Source organism: Falco rusticolus, chromosome 6, assembly GCF_015220075.1.
Source record: "Falco rusticolus isolate bFalRus1 chromosome 6, bFalRus1.pri, whole genome shotgun sequence".
NCBI lineage: Eukaryota > Metazoa > Chordata > Aves > Falconiformes > Falconidae > Falco > Falco rusticolus.
This window is the reverse complement of record NC_051192.1, coordinates 584,535-590,534: the sequence shown is the minus strand read 5'-3', so window position 1 is coordinate 590,534 and position 6,000 is coordinate 584,535. Positions and strand designations below refer to the sequence as shown.

The 6,000-nt window shown below is 58.1% G+C and overlaps 1 protein-coding gene across 4 annotated transcripts in view; it reads left to right on the top strand.

Moving 5' to 3' along the window:
* Positions 1–239: 239 nt before the first annotated feature.
* SLC8A1 (solute carrier family 8 member A1) overlaps positions 240–6,000 on the top strand; it is a 116,083-nt gene continuing 110,322 nt past the window's right edge. For 3 of the 4 annotated variants that reach the window (XM_037392534.1, XM_037392533.1, XM_037392531.1), the window contains exon 1: positions 240–290. The gene's annotated coding sequence lies outside the window, so the exon portion shown is untranslated. Of the gene's footprint in view, positions 291–5,467; positions 5,655–6,000 lie in introns of those variants that run through there. The other variant, XM_037392532.1, reaches the window with a different exon arrangement.

Genomic DNA, 6,000 nt, shown 5'->3' with positions numbered 1-6,000 from the left:
CCTGCCCGCGCAGCGCCGCGGAGGGATGCGGAGGGAGGGGGGGCTGCCTGCGGGGCGGACCGGCTGAGCGCATCCCCGGGCGCGGCGTGTGCGCTCCCTCCATCCCTCCATCCATCCCTCCTTCCCTCCCTCCCTCCCTCCCTCCATCCATCTCTCCCTCCCTCCATCCATCTCTCCCTCCCTCCCTCCCTCCCGCCTTCCTCCCTTCTCCCGCCCGCCGCAGCCGCGCTCCGGGGCTCCGCCGCCCGCCCCGCCGCGATGCCCCGCCGCTGCTGAGCCGGCCCCGCCAGGTAGGACCGCGACCCCCCGGCCCCAGCGCGGCGAGCCCCGGCACCGGCTCCTGCACTGGGGTCCCCGGTGCCGGGGGAGATGGGGGAGGCGGGGGGGTGGGGGCGAGCCGATGGGGAGGCGGGGGTAGGATGCTTCGCCCCCCGCCCCCGCCCGGCCCTGGGAATGCTTTCCGTGATCCCCCCACGGCACCTTTAGGCAGGCGACGGGGCTTGGCCCCCTCCCCCGCTGGCCAGTCGCGACATGTCGCGACGGGAGGCGCGGCGGCGGCGGGGGTTGCCTCCCCCTACCCTAAGGGCCGGGCACTGCCGGGCAGGTGGGGCTGGGGAGGGGGCTGGAGCGGAGCGGCTCCCCCCGGGGCGCGGACGGGCCCCCTCCCCCGGCGCGGCGGGGCTGCGGCACCCCTGCCCCTCCCGCCCGTGCCGTGCCGTGCCGTGCCGTGCCGCCCGGAGCGGCTCCGAGGAGGGAGCGCGGCAGCACCTGCAGCCGCCTTGAAATCCCCGTTTCCGCCTGGATCGGCGTGCGGCGAGGGCCGGCACTCGGCGGCGCGCATCACGTAGGCTTTGTCTGGGTGAAGCATGGCTGGGGCTCTGCCGTCATCTCCAGTTTAATTCTTTAATCGTAGCCTTGTTGCTTCCCTCCCCGCCAAGCCGCGCTCGCAGCCCTGCGCTCAGCTCCGTCTCCAGGGCAAAAGCAAACCGCCAAAACGCTGCAGAAATGCAGCGAGCACGGGGGAGAGCTGGAGGCTAAGAGGGAGAGCTGTAGTAAAACCACAAGGTCACGGGCGTGTGGGTGCGAGTGTTTGATTTCAGGGCTCCTCTCTGCCTGCGCCTCGCGGGAAGCTGCTCCTCCAGTCCCAGATGTTGGGAATCCACATGTCAAGCGACGGAAACAGGGGCCGAGAGAGGCTGGGGCTCTCCGTGTGCCCTCCCAACACCTGCCTGGGCATTCACGTGCTTTTTCTCACTGCTACAAAGAGGTGCACTTTTATTTAGAAAAGGGAAGCTGGGACACTTGCACAGTGATGTGGTGATGGCGGCTGGGGAAGAAAAAAGCTGCGCTGTACGCCTTTGGCTGGGGCAGTGGACATCACCAAAGAAAGGCATTTGTGTTCCCTTGGGTGCATCTGATAAATGTTTCTTTCTCCCCTTTTCCTTCCCATTGGTTCTTCAGTGGCAGATTTGCCCCTTTTCCGGTGGGGGCATTTAGCCCAAATAGGGAAATAACCTAGCATTTCTAGAGCCATGACCTACCGGCCAAGCCGTGACCCCCCCGGCCGTCTCCCCGGGAAGGCTGATGCATTGCCCGACTCCTCTTACACCCCACCAGCTCTGTTTCTCTGGAGGCATAAACAACTCCTAAGTCAGGCCTGGGGAGCTGCGTCGCTCAAAGCTTCCTCTGTACCAGGGTTTGTGTTCGAGATATTGAGGAGATTAGATGTACTTTTTATGCCTAGCGTCCCTGAATGCCAACACCAAGTAGCACAATTTTAAGCTGATGAAACTTTGCTTGCTTCTCTCCCCCCTACTTTTGCTAAGATTTTTGTGAACTTCTGGCTGTGAATTGCTCCCGAGACTTAAATATTCACTGTCTTGCAGCTGCCTGGGCTGTACCTAGTTTGCTGTCTTGGCACTTCTGTACGTGGCATGGCATGAATTTTGCTTATGTCCTTGCTCTTGGGAGCCTCCACAGCACCTTTCATGATGCCGTGTAGGCATGGCCATTTCTCTGCCTGTCTGGGCCTTTGGTAGTGTCCCAATCTGCTCGGGGCTGTCAGGTTTGCAATTTTCTAGCATTGCGTCTAGGACAGTATTTGGGTTTCTGCTGTGTTTTCGAGGGAATACGGTCCTGCTGGCTTACTGGGGAAAAGCCACTGTTCTCCAGCAACCTAATGAAACTCAGATCCTATAACAAAGCCCAGTGTCCCCCAAGGCACAAACATCGCTGGACAACGAACCAACCAACCAACAGGCTGGTCGTAGGCAACACAAACAGCCGGAGATCCTGGCTCTCCTTGCAGCCAGTGCAGTGAATGACCCGGAGCTCTGTCCAGGCTCAGGGTGCCATGACCTGCGTGTGCTCCCAGCTCATGGACACGGGTGCCTGCAGCTGGTGTAAATCCTGGCTGCACCGGGGTCTGCTGCAGGGTGCTTGGGGTGCTGTGTCGTCGGGACTCTGGCATCCAATATGGGCTGTGCTCACTGACTGTCTTCCCCTTGCCAAGAGTGTGAGTGGTACGTCTTCAGCTATTTTCAGGAAGCTTGTAGGGACTTGGCTTTCTACACTATCTCTATCCCTCTGGTGATTTTAGCTGAAATTGGGGGGGGGGGGGGGAGTGGGGGGGGAGGGGAGCAATGTGAACAGACAGGCAGACATGGAAACAGTGATTTCATATGCCTGGCTTCCTAAGGAAAGCTGGCTACAAATAGAAGTGAGATTTGCTGCTGCAAAAAGCTCCTGGGGAGACGGAGAAGGTGGGGGAGACTGGGGAGGAGGGAGGGGTGGTTAATCCCACTTTTGAGACAGGCAGCCAAGGCCTGGCTTACACCTGGGCTTAGACTCCTGAGATCCGGTGGTCTAAAAACTGGGCATCTGCTTGGCACGAGCGTTCAGCTCCCTCTAGAGACAGCGGGTCGGGAGCCGTACCTCTGGACTGGGACACTCCTGGTGCTGCCACCCTTCACCAGCCAGGCTGGGCACCCAGCTGATGGATGGAGTGTGCCAGGGTGGGCTTCCAGCCTAAAATACCCTGCCCAGCTCCTGTCTAGACCGTGTCCAAATCGCCCAGGACCGCAACCTGCATTTGCATCAGCCTTTCCTGCGCACATTCCCAGGGATGTCTGGTCCCTGGATGGGCGCAGGAAGCTGGGGCTGGGGATTTGTTTCTGCTCCCTTGAAGATTTCTGCTCCTTCCTCCGCAGAGCCTCAGAGAGCATCCCACTGCACAGGGAGCCCACCCACAGCTGCAAACCCTGTACAAAAATGGGCCCTGGGGAGAAGCGGACACAGACAGAGAGGAAAGCAACAGGCCTGCCAGTTCCTCCCTCCTGGCCCCTACGGGGCATCTCTGGGCAGATGCTTCCTCCCCAGGCTGCTCAGGAGCCTCAGCCTTATTAGCAGTGTTTTATTCTCCCTGCACTCGCGGGATGTGCTCTTCCCATTTTACAGAGGGAGGCACAGAGCACAGGGCGCCGAAGGGCTGCCCTGAGACCGCAGAGGGAGTCTGTCGGCAAGGCAGCCTCAGAGCCGGCTGGTGGGGACCAGGCAGGTAGCACCGTGCTTAAATCAGCCAGGGAGATCCACCGGCACAGGAAGGCATTAACAGTCCTTAACAGGAGGAATAACGGGGAAAAGGAAAAGCCTGATGCTGCTTGATAAAGGAGACTGAAAACAGGTGGTAGGGACAGAGAAATGGTCTGGAGATAGCAGCGAGTAGGAGGGGAGATTAAATAAAAATAAATAAATAAATAAAACCCGACAGAAAAAAAAAACCAGCCTCAAAAGAAATGTAGTATTTCCTCTTCACTTCTCCTTTCCTGGCGTTTTCCTTGCTGAGGTACTGAAACATGGGCAAAAGGGACAACTTGCCACTCTGTCTCCATATGTTAAAAAGCAAGGCTGGAATCTCCCTGACAAACGCTTCCAAACAGTCTCTACAAGCTGCCCCCAAATTCATCCAATCTGGCTGAAATTTTATATTGGGGCTGTTTTACTTTCTGTATTTATCTGTTTATTTTGGAAAGTTGCTGGGGAGATTGTGGGAGGAGATTGAATGCTTCATTGAAGAGATAGGATACTTGGAAAAATCAGTTGCAGACTGATAATTGTTCTAACTTTTTAATGGCCTTTACAGAAAACAGGGTGGTCTGATGTGTGTTTTGCTTGATTGGCTTCACGGAGGGCTTGTGCCTCTGACTATATTTGGAGAGGTTTTGATGGTTTTTTTGTACTGATGCAATCGGGATGCTGATGGCCTGGAAATCGTTTTCCTGATGTGGAGGGTCACGGGCAGGGGATGCCAACGGGCTGTGCCTGTCTCAGGGTGCCAGAGCTGGGTGGCAAGGGAGAACGAGCTGGGCAGAGCTGGAGCAGGGCTGCGAGCCAAGGGTTTTCCAGGCTGTGTTTAAAGTGCCATCACACTGTGCAGCACCGGGTGGCAACACGGTATTTGGACGTAGCAGCTTTCCTCCACAGGTCCAGATGCATAGCCATCGTGGTGGTAGGGTTCTTCTCTGCTTCAATGGGTAAAAATCACAGTTGGCAGGAGCGACTTTGTACCAGCGCTGTGCTGTGGATCAGTGGCGAGACAGAATGAAGCCAGCAGGGCATGTGGCCGCCTAGACAAATCTGCAAGCACCCGGTCCCTTGCAGGGCTGTTGGCACCCGTTTTGTGTCCCTTGGCTGTGGGAAGCTGGGACCTAGGCTCTTGGCTGATCTACTGATTGACAGTTAGAGACCAGACAATTTTTTGGGTCTTTCTTTATCTTTTTCCCCTACAGCCGTACCTGTTCCCAGTACAGGCTTTGCTGGAGCTGCCCTGCTGTGAGGCAGGTTGCTGTGTCTGGCGAGGCACCGGTGTGCAGCCGGAGCCGGGAGGGTGAGCAGCAGAGGAGGGGCGCCCAGGGGAGCAGTTCCACCTGCGGGGGCAGCGCCAGCAGTGCTTTCCCCGGGGCAGGCTGGTCTGCCCTGTGGTGGCTCCCCTGCAAGAGAAACAGGGTGCTGTGCCTTGGAGACGGCGGGTCTGACCTTGCGGTAGGAGCACGGGGCACACGACCTGAAACAGCCATTTTGGCTGCGGGGGACTCGTCGGCTGGGAGAGCCTGTCCTCTCACCTTGGGACCTTTTCGGGGAGTTGCTATCTTGTCACCAGGGACACTGGCCCAGGAGTGAGTAGCTGGCTTGCTTTGAGGCTCTGTTTCTCTAGCTTGCAGGCTAGCTGCGCCTTGCAGTGGCTACTGGCTGCTTCTCCTCAAAGTTTTTGGCCCCTCTGGCTGAAAAAAGAACATCCTTCTCCTGCCCCTGATGCGGCAAAGGGGGTTTTGAGCTGCCTTCCCTTTTTCTCTGCAGTGGTACGCTCGCGCTAGAAAAAGCTCCTCTCTGCCTGGCTCTGACGGTGGGATGGGGAAGGGCTGGCTGGGAGTCCCCGTGGTGTTGCAACATGCTCGTGGTTGTGTCCCCGCGGCGTGTCAGAAGCAGCTGCTCTCGCGTGAGGAGCAAACTTCCTACTGCCCCCCGCGAGCCGCCCTGCAGGAGGAGGTGCTGCGCCCACCGCCACAGTGACACGGTCGTGGGGACCCCCTCTCCCGTGCGAGCTGGCAGCAAACTCGCAGTGATGGTGCTTGCCGTGAAGCTGATGTCGCAGTGAGGTAGGCAGCGTCGCGTAGCATTGGCGGTGGCTGTAATGGTGTGAACGCTGCTGTGTTACAGCTGCTCTGTGCAGGTTTTCTGTCGAATGCTGGGAACAAAATTCCCAGTGGAAGGTCTCTTGCTCGCTGTATGTGTGGCCACTCCTCCCTGGTGAGCCTAGGCCATTACCTTCCCTGCCCGATCCTTCTGTAGTGAAAGTGTCTGGGCTAGCAGTGTGTTTTCGCTGCTCTGAAAAATAATGGTGCTGCCGGCTTGTTGCAGATGGTCATAAACATGCGTGTGCTACGGAGGTGTGGGAGAATAACAGGAAGGGTCTTACAGTGGATATGTCAAGGGCGAGGTGCC